This window comes from Suricata suricatta, chromosome 9 (genome assembly GCF_006229205.1).
Source record: "Suricata suricatta isolate VVHF042 chromosome 9, meerkat_22Aug2017_6uvM2_HiC, whole genome shotgun sequence".
Lineage (NCBI taxonomy): Eukaryota > Metazoa > Chordata > Mammalia > Carnivora > Herpestidae > Suricata > Suricata suricatta.
In genome coordinates, this window is record NC_043708.1 from 72,042,025 (window position 1) to 72,060,088 (window position 18,064).

General features: G+C 43.0%; 1 protein-coding gene and 4 non-coding genes across 6 annotated transcripts in view; 4 read left to right on the forward strand and 1 right to left on the reverse strand.

Annotated features, from left to right (window-relative positions):
- RNASE12 (ribonuclease A family member 12 (inactive)) overlaps positions 1–18,064 on the forward strand; it is an 86,393-nt gene that overhangs the window by 55,238 nt on the left and 13,091 nt on the right. The gene's annotated exons all lie outside the window — the stretch shown is intronic.
- TRNAT-UGU lies at positions 1,878–1,950 on the forward strand. The gene has a single exon. It is a non-coding gene; the product is annotated as a tRNA-Thr (tRNA).
- TRNAP-AGG lies at positions 2,277–2,348 on the forward strand. Its single transcript has one exon. It is a non-coding gene; the product is annotated as a tRNA-Pro (tRNA).
- TRNAL-AAG lies at positions 4,448–4,529 on the reverse strand. The gene has a single exon. It is a non-coding gene; the product is annotated as a tRNA-Leu (tRNA).
- TRNAP-AGG lies at positions 5,386–5,457 on the forward strand. Its single transcript has one exon. It is a non-coding gene; the product is annotated as a tRNA-Pro (tRNA).

The following is an 18,064-nucleotide window of genomic DNA, read 5'->3' on the forward strand; positions in this document are numbered from 1 at the left end:
GGCCCTGAACAGTTGGATATGTTCCTCTCAACTTAGGACAACCTTGTGAGGCCTCTCCGAAACTTATCCCTGAACCAAGAATATCTGCCATAAATGCCTGATTCAGCCTATATGGAAATTTCTCTTCCTTCAAGATTTGTAAGGTTACTGGCACCATGTTTCACATTGAGACAGTGAAAAATAAAGGACTCAATTGTTGCCAGGTGAACCGTGTGTGGTTTCTCTCCTGATTGGATGGGGGCCCCCAAATGTGAGGCAAGATCAGGTGGAAGCAGGTGGCCCCCGGGTGAATGAACACCTGAGGCAGAACAAAGGCGATACATTTATCGAATACACCTCAAGTGAGCAGCGGGTGGAACAACAGAGGAGAGGCTGCTGCAAGAGGCCGTGAGCAGGGGAATTGATCTAGGCGGGGAGTGGAGGATGTATGGACTTTTCCCTTTTTCGGCAGCTGTGCCTATGCATAAGTGGCCCATTGGTCCGTTAGGGCCTATGGATATTTTGAAGTGGGTCATCTGATGGGCCTGTTTGCATTCAGCCAAAGGGTTACTGCAGGTCGTTTTTTCCTTGATCCCATTTCCATTGCTCAAGCCTGTGCCTGAAAAGGGCCTCAAACCCTGCAGAGAGTCGGGGTTCCAGGGCTTAAACCCAGCCAGACCTGAAGAAGTCTTGGAAGGTTCTTGGTCATGTCATGAAAAATACTCAAGGACAGACATGAACACAGCGGATGAGCAACACAAGCAGGAAAGTTTATTAAGGCAAAAAGTACAGTCTCAAGATATGAGAGCAAGAGCGAAATTGAGAGCGTACTGTTGTCTATCTTTCGTAGGCAGTTGTTAACTAGGAGTAGAATATTCATTACTTGGGACAGGAAGCCGGGCTTCCCACTTTTTCTTCCTACTTGGGTCAGGGGTTTCCTGTCTTGGTACCTGCCATCTTGGGCCTGTCCTGTTTCCTCCCCTTCTTGTGGAATGCTTCCAAGACAAGCCTCTGACTCGCTCGGATCTGGCCATGACTTCCTCCTTGCCGGCCTCCCGGGTATTGTATTAGAATCTAACTAACTGCCTGCTCTACCACAGTGAATCATAAGCTTGCAGATGTCTTACAAACTTCATGATCTTGGACAAATGAAAACATTAAAAAATAGTGGTACAAGAGCAGGTGTGTGGAAAGGGAATCTAAATCTTACTAAACAGAATTGGTCCACTTCTTGGGGTTGCATGAATCAGTGCTTTTTTCCAATGTTCCCACTATGATTATATTTGCAGTAAGAAATAAGTACAAGATCTTTCTTAAATACTTTTTTGTTCCTGTTTATTAGCTTTTATAAACAAGATTTCTAAAAAGTGAAAATCCTTTTTAAAAAATTGTATTACTCTCTCCCCAACACCCGTTTTCCTTACATGCTCCTACCCTTAAACCTTTGAGAGAGAGGCATTAATTCCAAAATACAAACTTAAGGTTTGGGGCCGTTTTCAGAAAGGACAAAACCGTGATAAATCTTTTTTCACCTTCCCCAGATTTTACCACAATATTAAGTGAAAGGAGTGCACAATAATCTGTCCATCAGGCACCCTCTATAGGAATCTCTTATTTCTCAGGTGGGTCTTACCATGTGCCCAAATATCTGAGATTCTTATATCTGCATCCTTTCTGTGGCTTCAGATACACAGGGACGCAATGCCACAGGAGAGACATGGTGGCTCTAGTCAAAGGGATCTTTTCTAGAGGGGTTGACAGGACATGGAGAAATTCTCATTTTATGGAAGAGTAACTTGGATTTTTACTCCAGTTGAAGTTCTGCTTAATACTCTGGGATGTTGGCTTTACTATGCGCTTCTATAAGATGAGAGGTAGAGAATGCTCTAGCTGGATTGGGCTCCATAGCTCAGGGGTTAGAGCACTGGTCTTGTAAACCAGGGGTCGCGAGTTCAAATCTCGCTGGGGCCTGTGGTTATTTTTTTCCTCTGGCCTCAGGAGATACGAGGGCAGGACCCGACAGAACCGAGGCGGGAGGGTTCTAATGCCACAGAATCTTCCAGGTCGCCGTACTGCCTGAGACATACTGGGAATTCCTGATAACACTTGCCTGCTTCTCTGGTTTCTGGATCCACCATAGTGGCTGGTGAAGGAATGTTGTACTGGGAGACTTACGCTTTCTGGGTAAACAAGCTCGCATTCCTTCCAACAGAAGGCACTCGAGTAACACAGTCCTTTGGATACGCCTAGTGACGGGAATGAGCCTTGAGGCAGAGATAATAAGCCCCCTATAGGGTGGCTCGTTGGTCTAGGGGTATGATTCTCGCTTAGGGTGCGAGAGGTCCCGGGTTCAAATCCCGGACGAGCCCTGTTTTTTGCCTCCCTTACTTGTTCGCACTTCTGTCCCTGCATTTTGTTCTCTCCACTCTGCTTAGAATGATGCACCCAGAGGCTGCCTAAGTGACGTGAAAAAGCAAAGTTGAGACAGCTTTAAGCTAGCTTTTGAATTCTGTCCCACGAGGTGTTTTCTCACTCCCTTGGGCCGACAGGCGGGCGGGCAGGTCGGAGAGCAGGTCATTCCTTGGCCTCTGAGCGGATAGGAGTGAAATGGAAAATGGTAACACATTCCTTTACCCGGCCTGACTCCAGGGACTCATTCAGTTACATAAAACAGTGTATGGGAATTTTGGGGGGAACTTTATATGGTGCCACATATACCGAGCTGTTTTCTTTCCTGCGAGGGAACTGGGGGCTTATATATGCTAACATTTTCACCGTTTTAGAAACGTACCATGCATTATCCTTTAAAAGAGTTTTTATGTGTTGTCACATAGCACATCTCTTTTGTTCTTCCTCCCTCCCTCTCTTTCTCTTTTTTCTCCTCCTTCTCATTCTGTTCTGGCTACACTGGCCTTCTGTTGCTCAAATGTATGGCCCTGGTTTCCTGTTCTGGGTTTCACTTGGTGTTTCCTCCTCCTGGAATTTTATTTCCTCAGATATTTGTATCGCTTCCTCTTTAATTTCTTCTGTGCTCACATGTCACCTCTTTAGAGACATCTTCCTTGATCACTCTTTCCAAAATAGCCCCCAATTGTCACTATTCTCTACATTATGTTTTTCCTCACAGCACTTATTATCTGACATGATTACATACATTTTTTGGTTTCCTTTATTTCTTCTCTTTCCCCCCCATTAGGATACAAGTTCAAGAAGGCCTAAAGTCTTATTATGCTTGCAGCTGTGCCCTAAGCACTTAGCACTGTGTATGATACATAGTAGGTGACAAGTGAATGAATGAATGGATCGATGGATGGATGGATGGATGAATGGATGTTACCATATTCCTGGACATGCCTGCTGGCTTCCAGAAGCCACAATTAAATGGCATTTATTTCTGGCTTCTGTAGACTCATGTTAAAATCCTCCCAAAGGGTAAGAACCATGGCAATGGGCTTACATTAAAACTGGAAAGCCTAAATTGATTGCCATCTCTCCACTTGGGCCCAAGTACCCTATTCAGTCTTCTCCTCAGAAAGAAATGACCTGACTGCTTATCTGTGGACACCAGAATTACAAATACCTGTACTGATATAACAAGACTTTCATATAGACTTTTTCACTTTCTGTAGTTTTCTATAGACAGTGTTTGATCTTTTATTCTTTAATCTGTAGTGGAATTTCAACTCAGATGAGAGAAAAGAAAAGGTAGTCTGAAGTGTGGCAAAGCATGATTTAAGTAAGGAAAACACTTAACTTTTTTTGACTGCCGGACTCTGTGCTAAGCACCTTTATATGTATGAATCAATTTTCATAATACTTCCATGATGTATTATGATGTGTTACGATGATTTTACATATGAGGAAATTGAGGCATGCAGAGAAAGGCACCTGCCTGACGTCACACGGCTAAGCTGAAGGTGGGAACTGGAGCTCTGGTATTCTAACTGCAAAATCCTTTATCCTCAGCACCTCCCCACAGACTTAGGACATTTGCTTCCTGCTTGTTGATGTTCAGGACTGTTTTGTAATTGTATGGCTTACTTTTCCAGTTTAGTCAGTGGGCTTCCCTTGTGGGCAGGCATTATTTTTATTCATCTTTTCTGCACCCCTCAATAGCAGAACAGTGCCCAAAACAAGACAAGTGATCAGAATATGCTCTTTGGTTGAGAGAAGAAAAACAAAGCAAAGGTTATAGGTATCTGATGTTAAAGTACTAGTACTTTACCTCTGGGAAACCATGGTTCAAAGGCATTATCATCTTGTGATGGCATTATTTGTTTTTCACCAATAAGAACTTTGAGTTTTGAATGACTAAAAAATATGAGGAGTTGCAAAACAGTATACCTCTATTCCCACCAACTAGAGAAGGACGTTGGGCTCAGAAGGAAGGCTTAGAGATTCAGTGCTCTTCTGAAGTCCCACCCGTGCAATCACTAGTGTCTGTTACAGGCTGGTTTAAAAAAGGCTGTGGCAGCGGTGGGATTCGAACCCACGCCCCCGAAGAGACTGGAGCCTTAATCCAGCGCCTTAGACCGCTCGGCCACGCTACCTGCTGGGTAACCTGGCGTAAGCTTATTCTCTACCATTCGCTCTCTTCCCCGCTCCCTGCCTGTGGTTCACAGATTTGTAGTTTTCCCGAGTTCTTCATATCTCATTTCCCCTACCCCCCCCATTTCTTACTGGATTGTTTTGCTTTCTTTCTTCTTTTAAGCCGAAGTATTTGAGACTGGTGGAAAGAGCTGTAACACACGTCCTATCCCGAGAGACAGGACCACCTCTTAAGTCTAGATGTTCGGAGCACCTGCCCTGGGTCGGGCGTAGCCTGGTCACCAGGGAGAATCGGGGCCCTCTCGGGTCTCACGAACCGCTCCACCTGTCCCCCAGGGAGGGCGTCACAAGGCGGGAGCTGTCGCTCCGCAAAGGATGCTGAGTCTGGTGCTGCTCTCGCCACGCCTAAGTTTTCCAGAAAGCAGGCCCCGTGGAGAGAGGCAGGGCAGGAGACGTCCAAGCGCAGGAACCGTCCTCAGAGTGCCGAGTTCCGAAGGAGCCTCCACGTCGCCCGCCCCCCACCGACCGTGGGTAGCCCTCCCCACGACCCCGGGTCGCCCCGCAACCCGTGACCGTCTCTGATGCGATGGCCTCCCACCATTCTCGTATAGTATTTTTGGCTCATTCGGAAACCAGAACGTGCCAAAATATTATCGTTGATGCCTAGGCTTTTTTCTGAAAAAGATCTGTAGTTGAGGGGCATCACCTTCCGGAATTTGGCAAGGGAGACTGCAGTGATCGCTTCATCCACTAGGTGGCACCTTATGCCCATAGTTGCAAAGAAGGGACTTTTGGGCAAACTGTGGACGTGGCTAAAATTTTTTACTAAACTTTAAAACTAGAGAGGTTCTTGCGTGGGGCTCGTTGGTCTAGGGGTATGATTCTCGCTTAGGGTGCGAGAGGTCCCGGGTTCAAATCCCGGACGAGCCCTCCTCTTTTTCTCCTATCTGTTGTCTCCCATCCCCACTAGGCCTTCAGCTTTCTTGATGTTAAAACATCCTCACACTAAAGAGGGCATCTTCTGTAGCAAAAGTTACTGGGTGAATACCATTGTATACTCCGCTATTTCAAGTTTACGTGCGCAATCATAAGACAAATGTTGTTTGTGTTATTAAATCAGGGTAAAGATCAGCTGTTATTACTTGTAATTTATATAGTCTCTGGCAAAATCACTATTTCTAAAATTGACCAATTTGCTTTTGCAGTTTTTTGTTGTTATCCAAAAATTGTTCATTCAGGACTGGGAGAGGTGTATTTTCTACCAATCATTTTGCATAACCCTCAATTTTCCTCCACTGCGATCATGAGGGGCCCTTCATTGGGGACTGGGACCCCAAAGGGTCAGCAAATGCAGCAAGGTGTGTTGTCACATACACCCTGGGATCCCTCCTTTCTTCAAGCCTAACATTCCAGGAACTTGTGCTATGAGTGGGGGTGGGGGGTGGAGGGGAATCTCAGGCATCCTAGCACTTTGGGAATGAACTTCTAAGTAAGATGCTTAAGCCTGCTGGCATATTCGACTCACCTGTGAAGCTTTTTGCCATTCACTGGTTTGGGGTCCAAACCATTAGGCTGGATATTGTGAGGATAAGGCCTTGGCATGGTTATTTGTTAAAAGCTCCCCAGCTATAGCTAGGGTTGGCCTAGGAACTACAGCAGCTGTGCAGTTGCTCTACAGGTTGCAACTGGAGACTCTGCCCAGTACCCCAGTAATGCTAGGGATCCTGTATCCCATCCATCCTCCGCAGACTCTCTGCCTTTCCAGCTGGGACTTCATCTTCCCTGGATAAGGTTAGTCCTGGGCACAACGACAGGCCAAATTTAGTTTCTCTGTTTTTCTGTGACTCTCCTTACTTCCCCAGCCCACAGAAACAGACTATGCTAAAAGCAGGAAACCCCAAAAGAAAAGAGACAGCCTAACGCTTCATCCTGCTTGGTTTGAGGTGACAGGTGGATATGTGCATTGCTCTCATTCCTCACACAGGGGCGAGACCCTAGCTAGCATCAAGCCTTCACCTGCACTCCCTACCTGCTGGGAATGCAGTGCTGGAACCACACCGTCCCGCCCCCATCTGAGTCAGATGTGCCCTCACTCACTTGAGGAACAAGAGCTAGAAACCACAGGTATTTTTCAGTTCACTCTTAGCTATGCTGCTGAGTATTTAACTTCTAGTTTTTTAAATTTACTTTAAAAAATTTCCTTCCAAGTTAGTTAGCATATAGTGCAACAGTGATTTCAGGAGTAGATTCCTTAAAGCCCCTTATCCATTTAGCCCATCCCCCCTCCCACAACCCCTCCAGTAACCCTCTGTTTGTTCTCTGTATTTAAGAGTCTCTTATGTTTTGTCCCCCTCCCTGTTTCTATATTGTTTTTGCTTCCCTTCCTTTACGTTCATATGTTCTGTGTCTTAAAGTCTTCATATGAGTGAAGTCATATGATATTTGTCTTTCTCTAATTTTGCTTAGCATGGTACCCTCTAGTTCCATCCATGTAGTTGCAAATGGCAAGATTTTATTCTTTCTGATTGCTAAGTAATACTCCATTGTGTGTGTGTGTGTGTGTGTGTGTGTGTGTGTATGTGTACACCACATCTTCTTTATCCATTCATCCACCCATGGACATTTGGGCTCTTTCCATACTTTGGCTATTGTTGATAGTGTTGCTATAAACATTGGGGAGCATGTGCTCCTGCAAAATAGCACACCTGTATCCCTTGGATAAATACGTAGTAGTGTAATTGCTAGGTCATAGGGTAGTTCTATTTTTAATTTTTTGAGGAAACTCCATACTGTTTTTCAGAGTGGATGCCCCAGATTGCATGCCACCAGCAGTGCAAAAGAGACCTCTTTCTCTGCATCCTCACCAACATCTGTTGTTGCCTGAGTTGTTAATGTTAGCCATTCTGACAGGTGTGAGGTGGTATCTCAGTATGGTTTTGATTTGTATTTCCCTGATGATGAGTGACGTTGAGCATTTTTTCATGTGTCTGTTGGCCATCTGGATGTCCTCTTTGGAGAAGTGTCTGTTCATGTCTTGCCCAATCACTGGATGATTTATTTTGGGGGTGTTGAGTTTGATAAGTTCTCTATAGATTTTGGATACTAACCCTTTATCTGACATGTTGTTTGTAAATATCTTCTCCCATTCCATCAGTTGCCTTTTAGTTTTTCTGATTGCTTCCTTTGCTGTGCAGAAGCTTTTTATTTTGAGGAGGTCCCAATAGTTCATTTTTGCTTTGTTCACCTTGCCTCGGAGAAGAATTGAATAAGATGTTTCTGTGGCCAAGATCAGAGAGGTTTTTGCCTGCTTTCTCCTCAAGGATTTTGATGGCTTCCAGTCTTAGGTTTAGGTCTTTCATCCATTTCATCATTATTTTTGTGAATGGTGTAAGAAAGTGGTCCAGGTTCATTTTTCTGCACGTTGCTCTCCAGTTTTCCCAGCACCATGTGCTGAAGAGACTGTCTTTATTCCATTGGATATTCTTTCTTGCTTTTTCAAAGATTTGTTGGCCATATGTCTGTTTTTGTGCCAGTACCATACTGTCATGATGATTATGGCTTTGTAATACATCTTGAAGTCTGGGAATGTGATGCCTTCAGCTTTGGTTTTCTTTTTCAAGATTGCTTTGGCTATTGGGGGTCTTTTCTGGCTCCATACAAATTTTGGGATGTTTGTTCTAGTTCTAGAATGTTGGGGTTACTTTGATAGGGATTGCATTGAATATGTAGATTTCTTTGGGTAGTATTGACATTTTATTTTATTAAAAAATTTTAATGTTTATTTTTGAGAGCAAGAGAGATGGAGCACAAGCCAGGGAGGAGCAGAGAGAGAGGGAGACAGAATCCAAAGCAGGCTCCAGGCTCTGAGCTGTCAGCACAGGCCCGACATGGGGCTGGAACCCACAGACCTGTGAGATCATGACCTGAGCCAAAGTCTGATGCTCAACTGACTGAGCCACCCAGGGGCCCCAGTGTTGACATTTTAACAACACTTCTTCTTCCTATCCGAGAGCATGGGATATTTTTCCATTTTTTTGTGTCTTCATCACTTTGCTTCATAAGCTTTCTGTAGTTTTCAATGTATAGATTTTTCACCTCTTTGGTTAGATTTATTCCTAGATATTTTATGGGTTTTGGTGCAGTTGTAAATGGGATCAATTCCTTGATTTCTCTTTCTGTTGTTTCATTGTTGGTCTATAGGAATACAACACATTTCTGTGCATTGATTTTATATCCTACAACTTTGCTGAATTCATGGATTAGTTCTACAGTTTTTTGGTAGAATCTTTTGGGTTTTTTATATAGAGTATCATGTCAACTGCAAAGAGTGAAAGTCTGACCTCCTCCTGGCGGATTTGGATGCCTTTTATTTCTTTGTGTTGCCTGATTGCTGAGACTAAGACTTCTAATACTATGTCAAATAACAGAGGTTAGAGTGGACATCGTTGTCTTGTTCCTGACCTTAGGGGGAAAGCTCTCAGTTTTCCCCCATTGAGGATGATGTTAGCATTGGGTCTTTCATATATGGCCTTTATGATCTCGATGTATGGTCCTTCTATCTCTACTTTCTTGAGGGTTTTTATCAAGAAAGAATGCTGTATTTTTGTCAAATGCTTTCTCTGCATCTATTGAGAGGATCATGTGGTTCTTGTCCTTTCTTTTATTGATGTGATGAAACACATTGATTGTTTTGTGGATATTGAACCAGCCCAGCATCCCAGGTATAAATCCCACTTGGTCATGGTGAATAATTTTTTAATATATTGTTGGATCTGGTTGGCTAACATCTTGTTGATGATTTTTGTATCCATGTTCATCAGGAAAATTACTCTATAGTTCGCCTTTTTAGTAGGGTCTTTGTCTGGTTTTGGAATCAAGGGAATGCTGGCTTCATAGAAAGAGTTTGGAAGTTTTCCTTCCACTTCTATTTTTGGTAACCACTTCAAGAGATTAGGTATTAACTCTTACTTAAATGTTTGGTAGAATTCCCCCTGGAAAGCCACCTGACCCTGGACTCTTGTTTTGGGGGAGTTTTTTTAATTACTAATTTGATTTCTGTACTGATTATGGGTCTGTTTAAATTTCCTATTTCATCCTATTTCAGTTTTGATAGTTTATATGTTTCTAAGAATTTTTCCATTCTAAGATTGCCCATGTTATTGGCATATAATTGCTCATAATATTCTCATATTATTGTTTATTTCTGCTGTGTTGGTTGTGATCTCTCCTCTTTCACTCTTGATTTTATTTATTTGGGCCCTTTTCTTTTTCTTTTTGATCAAACTGGCTAGGAGTTCATCAATTTTGTTAATTCTTTCAAAGAAACCAGCTTCTGGTTTCATTGAGTTTTTTGCTTGTTTGTTTGTTTGTTTGTTTCAATAGCATTTATTTCTGCTCTAGTCTTTATTATTTCCTATCTCTGCTGGTTTGGGGTTTTATTTGCTGTTCTTCTTCCAGCTCTTTAAGATGTAAGGTTTGGTTGTGTATCTGAGACCTTTTTTCCTTCTTTACGAAGGCCTGGATTGCCATATACTTCCCTCTTATGACCTCTTTTGCTTCATCCCAGAGGTTTTGGGCTGTGGTGTTATCATTTTCATTGGCTTCTGTGTACTTTTTATTTCCTCCTTGACTTCTTGGTTAGCCCATTCATTTTTTAGTAGGATGTTCTTTAGTCTCTAAGTATTTGTTACCTTTCCAAATTTTTTCTTGAGGTTGATTTTGAGTTTCATAGTGTTGTGGTCTGAAAATATGCACAGTATGATCTCGATCTTTTTGTACTTATTGAGGCTGATTTGTGTCCCAGTATGTGATCAGGTCTAGGGAATATTCCTTGTGCACTGGAGAAAAAGGTACATTCTGCTGCCTCAGGATGAAATGATCTGAATACATTTGTTATGTCCATCCGGTTCTGTATGTCATTCAAAGCCATTGTTTCCTCATTGATTTTCTGTTTATATGATCTGTCCATTGCTGTAAGTTGGGTATTGAAGTCCTGTACTGTTAAGGTATTATTATCAGTGAGTTTCTTTATTGTTTGTGATTAATTGATTTATGTATTTGGGTGCTTTCACATTTGGAGCATAAATGTTTACAATTGTTAGATCTTCTTGGAGGATAGACCTCTTAATTATGTTATAATGCCCTTCTTTATCTCTTGTTACAGTCTTTATTTTCAAATCTAGATTGTCTGTTATAAGTATGGCTACTCCGGCTTTCTTTTGGTGACCATTAGCATGATAGATTGCTCTCCATCCCCTTATTTTCAATCTGAAGATGTCTTTAGGTCTAAAGTGGGTCGCTTGTAAACAGCATATAGATAAGTCTTGTTTTCTTATCCATTCTGTAACCCTTTTTGTTTTGACTGGTGCATTAAGTCCATTGATGTTTAGAATGATTACTAAAAGATACAAATTTATTGCCATTATGTTTCTTGTAGAGTTGGAGTTTCTGGTGGTGTTCTTTCTAGTCATTGTTGCTTTTGGTCTCTATTTATTTATTTCATCTTTTCTCCCAAGAGATAGTCTCCCTTAAAATTTCTTGCAGTGCTCGTTTAGTGTCACAAACTCGTTTAATTTTTCTTTGGGACACTTTTTATCTCTCCTTCTATTCTGAACGACAGCCTTGCTGGATAAAGAATTCTTGGCTGCATATTTTTTCTGATTTAGCACATTGAATAAATCCTGCCACTCCTTTCTAGCCTGCCAAGTTTCTGTGGATAGGTCTGCTGCAAACCTGATCTGTCTTCCCTTGTAGGTTAAGGACTTATTTTTTTCTTTTTCTGCTTTCATAATTCTTTCCTTGCCTGAGTATTTTGTGAATTTGACTATGATATGCCTTGTTATTGGCTGGATTTTGTTGAATCTAACAGGAGTCCTCTGTGCTTCCTGGATTTTGATGTCTGTGTCTTTCCCCAGGTTAGGAAAGTTTTCTGTTATTATTTGCTCACATAACCCTTCTACTCCTTTTACTGTCTCATCCTCTTCTGGGACCCCTATGATTCTGATGTTGTTCCTTTTTAATGAGTCACTGATTTCTCTAATTCTTAAATCGTGCTCTTTTGCCTTAGTCTCACTCTTTTTTCTGCTTCATTGTTCTCCATAAGTTTGTCCTCTATATTGCTGATTTGCTGCCCTGCCTCATGCATCCTTGCCTCTGTGGCATCCATTCGAGATCGAAACTTATAGTATTTTTTATTTCATTCTGAGTAGCTTTTACTTCTTTTATCTCTGCAGAAAGGGATTCTAATGTATTTTCGACCCCAGTTAGTATTTGTATTATCTTAATTCTAAATTCCGGTTCAGACATCTTGCTTGTATCTGTGTTGGTTAAGTCCTTGGCTCTCATTTCTTCCTGTTCTTTCTTTTGGGGTGAATTCCTTCATTCATTTTGAAGGAAGAATAGGAACTAATGAGGTAAAAAAAAAAATTGAAACTAAAAACAACACACACACACACACACACACACACACACACAAATCAAATAAATAATGCTGGATCCTACACGTGTTTTGGTCTAGGTTTTGGGTGTTTTTAGGGAGAGAGGTTGGGTTTTGAAAGGAGCTTGATTAGAGAAAAAAGGGGCAAAAGAAAAAAAAGAAACGTTTGAAAATTTGAAAGAAATGCATATAATGAAACAGAATAAAATGAAATGATAGAGGCAAAATAGAATTTGTGAAATTTACACAAAAGTAAAAATATAGTAGAAAAAGATAAATAGTCTTAATAAAATTGAAAATAAAAATAAATTTTTCTTTTGGTATTCAAGAAAAAGAAATGAAAAAGAAAAAAATTTGAATAGATGGACCAGTAAACAGACTGAAATATGGTTGAAATTACATCGTTTTCCGTTTCAAGTCAAACTGTAAAGCACTGTATGGTTCATAAACTAAGCAGATGGAGAGACTTGTGTTCCTGAAGAGTGAGGTTGTCCCAGCTGGGAGGGCCTTAGTGTAAAGGCTCCATTCTCCACTAGATGGCGCTCCTTAGCCTACTGGGGTGGATTGTTGTGCCTGCAGGCGTGTATGTGTACGCGCATGCGCAAGGCAGATGAAAATGGCGTCACCCAGGTATCAGTGTCTAGTCAGAACTCTGTTCCGGCCCGCCCCCCCAAGCAGCAATCGCACACACGTCCTTTGTCTCCGGCTTCCGTCATTCCCCGCTTTTACACACTGTCGGTGGCCAAGCTGTCGGGTTGCCAGGTGGCACCTCCGTCCTGAGTTTCATGTCTGATGGGCTGTTTTTCTTGAACCCTTACTTCTGAGGGACTCGGCCTTGTTCTGCCCCTGTGCGGCAGGGTCTCACTGAGCAATGGCCTGTGCCAGCCGCACCCAGGAACGTTTGTGGGACCCTGCTGCTGCCGATGCTCAGAGACTGCGGCTGGGCGCCAGCCCGCCCCAGAAAAAGTTCACGCAATTGTGTAGCCGCAGCGTTTCAGCAGTCATGGAAAATCACAACACAAAACTGGCACCAGGCTTCACACTTAACGACCTTGTTCCAGCACCAGCCAGCGTGGTTCTCCGGGGTCTGCTAGGATCGGGTGGCTGCTCAGCCTCTACCCCCGGACTTCACTCTGCTCCTGAAGGTTTGCCCTTCCCACCAGAGCACTGCCAGGTATTCAGACTCTGTGGTCCCCCTATTTATAGAGTCTTAATGGAATTTAAACTCTCTCCTTTTTTCTTTTTCCCTTCTTAGTTCAGTCCCTGTGCTGTTTCCTGTTTTCCACTTTCTCTCCAGCTGCTTCCTGGGGGTTGCTTTTCACATGCTCTCCCCATCGCCATCCTCTCTCCACAAGCAAGAACAGCTCCCGCCCTCCGCGTCTCCTCTCCCTGGTTCCCCTCTCCGCGCCGCTACCTGCTGAGTTCTGTGGCTCAGGTTGTGCAGGTTGTTGTGTTAATACCCAGGCCAGTTTTCTAGGTGTGCAGGGTGGTTTAGGGTTGATCTGGCTGTGTTTCATGTATGGGAGACACAAAAAACTCCCGTGCAGTTCTGCCATCTTGGCTCCTCCCTGAGTATTTAACATCTGGTAACCCTTCAACATTTGGAAGAACTGCAAAATAATCTTGGAACCAATCCAAGATTATGTAGCACTCTCACATTCAATCTTTTAACAAACGATCTTGGCTGCAGGCTGCAGTTAGAATATTTCCAGAATCCAAACACTCCTCACCACCTCCACCACCACCACTGTAGTATAAGCCACCACCATTTCTTCCTGTGCTGTTTCAGTGACCCCTTAGCAGGTCTCTTTGGTTGGCCCTTGTGCCCCTTCAGTCCATTCTCAACACAGCAGACAGAATACTCTTGTTGAAACCTAAGTCAGAGCTGGTCATTGCTTTGTTTAAAACCCTCTGTGTATCTCAATTTCATTCAGCATAAAATCAAAGCTCCTTGCCATGGCTTAAACAATCCCTACATGATTTTGCTGATTCTTGGATTCCCCTCACTTCATTGACCTCATCTCCTACCACTCACTCCCTTTGGTGGCTGCATTCCAACTACATTAGCCTCCTGAGCACCTTAGAAATTCCCACCTCAGTGCCTTGGCACATGCCCTTCTCTCTGTCTATAGTCTTATCTTCCTCCTGCCTGCATAGCTCAGTTCCTTCCTGCCTTTAAGATCCCTGTTCAGATGTTACCTATCAGAGAGGACTTCTCTGACCACCCACATGAGACAGCATCCACCCCCTTTGCTCTCTGTCCCCCCTTCTCTAATTTTGCACACCCTCCTTGCACATACCACTTGATTTTGGCTGCTGCTGCAGTTGCTTTTCTTAATTCTCCTCCCACCCCCACCACTAGACTGCAAGCTCCATGAGAACAGGGTTTTTTTTTTGTTTGTTTTGTTTTTGTTTTTTTTTTTACTGCTGAAGTCTCAAAGACTGGAACAGTTCTTAGCACCTAATAGATACTCGATAAATAGTTGGTTAATGAGTTGCATGAATTGTTTTAAATCACAAAGTTATACAGGTTTTCAAGGAATGCCAGATCCTTTTGCACCAGAGCAGACAGGAGCATGGAGGTTTTGGGGGCTTGAATAGAGAGCAGGCCCTTGCACAGTGGGGGATGTGCCATCATTGGGGCATGTCTGGAAAATATTCTGTGGCAGCCCTCTTTTTGGGCCACGGTGTGGCTCTATCAATATTTTGAGGAAATATTGAAAGTTTCTTCCAACTGGACAAGGCACAGACTAGGCTCCCAGGAGCTATAAATAGGGTATCAGTGCCACTGATTCCTGTTGCAAACTTGCTCCAGGCAGAGCTGCTTAAATACAGGGCTGCTTTAAGCTTTATAATTTTCAGCAACTGCTGAACCAGATGGTGTTCAGGGGTCACATTGTAGTGTTGCACATATCATGGTGTTAAAAATAATTTATTTCATAAGATGAGGAACAAAATTCACAGTAGGGACACCAGAGAGGAAGAGAAACACTAAGATTAGGGAAGAAACTGTATAGCCAAACGATCTTTATCGACCTCACTTGACCAGGTTTCGCAATGAGGGATCGCTGTGAATATGGGTCCTGAGGGAACAGTGCTGGCCTGTTGGGAGGATTTATGGAACAGAGCGTGAGAACCTCTGTTGGTAACAAACCGGGCATGTGATAGAATAGGCAGGGTCTCTGCTTTCAGGGGCCATGAATGCAAACTGGAATCTGCCCCCTCGTGGGCAAAACAGGTACTGTCATGGGTCTTCTCTTCAAGGTCTTTAAAGGAGAGACGGTAGGGGAAAAGTTAATTTCTGGGGACCACACTGCTTTTTACTGATCCTTCTCTGTGTATGATATGAAGGTGGAGCTTATAAGGAAGATGAGCTTTGAGGAAAGATGAGCTTATTGTCCAGGGAGATGGTGCTCATGCGATTGAACTGAATGATTTATGAAGGCGGATGGCAGCCCTCAGATCTGGAGGGGAAGCAGAAAATTGAGCCAGCACTACTAGCAAAACTCTGAACTACTGAAGTGAGTGGTTCAGAGAGAGAATCTTAGCTTTGAGTAAAAAATAGAGGTGAATCAACATTTTTCTTTCTTTGCATTGATCTTTCTTTCTTTTTAATGTTTTATTTTTGAGAGAGAGAGAGTGTGCGAGCACTTTTAAGATATCAGAGAGCTTACTGTCTGTAAGTTCGGTTTAAATCCCCATCCTGGTAAATAATTAAAGGTTAAGCAACTGGGCTCCTAAGGTGCAACTAACTTGTTTTTCAAGATCCTGTTAAGCAACTCCACCTGGCAGAGACAGAGTTAACTGGTGAGAAATCGCTTAGTCACTGTCTCGTGATAGCTTAGATGTCTACGATTGGTCATTTTAAAGGGACAAAGTACCTTGAGGTGGTGGGTTCCCGCCAAAGCTGGCGTTTGTGTATTACAATGTAATTGGCTACCATGGAATGCTATGGATTGTAATTGGTTAACAAAATAATGACATATTCTGTCCATATAATCTCACTGCCACCTTTGTTCGCAGCCATTCTCTGCACTTTTCTCCTTAAGATCGGGGATCAGGTTTGGTCAGGCCGTAAATAAAATCATGCCTCACTTTTATTCGGTGTTTGGTGGTCTTTTCGACATCACCCTGTAATAGTCTTCAGGCTCTGAGCTGTCAGCACAGAGCCCGATGTAGGGCTCAAACCCATGAAAAGTCAGATCATGCCCTGAGCTGAAGTCGGATGCTTATGACTGAGTCACCCAGGTGCCCCATGATCTTTCTGATATTATGTCCATGTGGTGCTGCAGGGTCCTGCCAAAAGTGAGTTTTACGTAGAAAAGCTCTTTATTATTATCATCAAAAGAGAAAACTCTTTTAGGTCATTCACTCATGTATTTGTCCATGCGATCAATATTTACTAAACATTTATTGAGCAAATGTTTGTTGAACATGTATTATATTCTAGGCACTGTGCTTGGGATAGAGACTACTGCAGGGAACCAGACAGATGTGGTTTCTGCCCTAATGAAACAGCCAGATAATTTTAAAAAACAGGAAATAGAATTCATTTGTTGCACTAGTGATAAGGGCCACAAAGTCAAATACAGATTATTATGCAAGAGAAAGAGAGGCTGTTAGTTTACTCTGGGGCTTCTGGGAAGGCTTGTCTGAGGAAAGGAGGAGCCCACAGGGTTTAAACCAGGTAGAATGGGGGTGGAGGTAGAGAAGTAGTAGAGGAGGTGGTGAGAGAAGTTGGTGTTAAGAAACTTGAATCAGAAGGAAGCTTGGTGAGTGGGGGGAATGAAAAGAGTAGTGGAAGGAGGGATAGAGAGAGGAAGACAGAGACAGTGGTTTGAGGTGAAGCTTTCTTTGCAAGGCCTGGGAGGGAGAGGACTGTGGTCATTATTTTAAGACTTATGAAAACCCATCTTCACATTTTTGATGGGGATAGGGGTGAACAGCACAGGGACTGCACTAAATTTGTGTTTTATTTTATTTATTTATTTTTTTACTGTTTATTAGTTTTGAGAGAGAGAGAGAGCATGCACATGCTCACATAAGTGGGGAGGGGCAGAGAGAGGGAGAGAGAATCCCAAGCAGGCTCCATGCTGTCAGCGCAAAGCCCAGTGTGGGGCTTGATCCCACAAACCGTGGGATCATGACCTAAGCTGAAATCAGGAGTCGGACGCTTAAACAACTGAGCCACCCAGCCACCCTAGAGCTAGATTTTGTGTTTTAAAAAGATTACTGTGCGAAGAGGGGATGCCTGGGTGACTCAGTCGGTTGGTTAAGTGTCTGAGTTGCACCTCAGATCATAGTCTCACAGTTTGTGAGTTCGAATCACAGTTTATGACTCTGTGCTAACAGCTATAGTCTGGAGCCTGCTCCAGATTCTGTTTCTCCCTCTCTGTCCCTTCCTTGGTTGTGTGTGCGCTTGCGCGCTCTCTCTCTCTCTCTCAAAAATAAACAAACATTGAAAAAAATTTTTAATTAAAAAAACAAAAAGATTACTGTGGTAGTAAGGTTGACAAAAAGCCACTGGGCACTCCATTTCAGCATCTAATAAGCCTAGAGCCCTACATCAGGAAATGTTACGGTTGGATGTCTTTTGCCAACTCTAAAATTATTAGTTGTTTTCACCTCGTGCATTCCACCAATTCTGCCAGTTCCCGGCCACTTTTTTTTTATTTTATGAACAGATTTGCATTTTATTTTTTTTATTCTTTTTCCATAATATTTTATTGTCAAATTGTTTTCCATACAACACCCAGTGCTCTTCCCCTTAAGTGCCCTCCACCATCACCACCACCTCTTTTCCCCCCTCCCCCTTCCCCTTCAACTCTCAGTTCATTCTCAGCATTCAATAGTCTCTCAGGTTTTGCATCCCTCTCTCTCCCCAACTCTCTCTCCCTCCTCTGCTCCCCCTGGTTCTCCATTAGGTCTCTCTTGTTTTCCTGCTAGACCTATGAGTGCAAACATATGGTTTCTGTCCTTCTCTGCCTGGCTTACTTCGCTCAGCACGACACCCTCAAGGTCCATCCACTTTCCTACAAAGGGCCATATGTCATTCCCTCTCATTGCCATGTAGTACTCCATCGTGAATATATACCACATCTT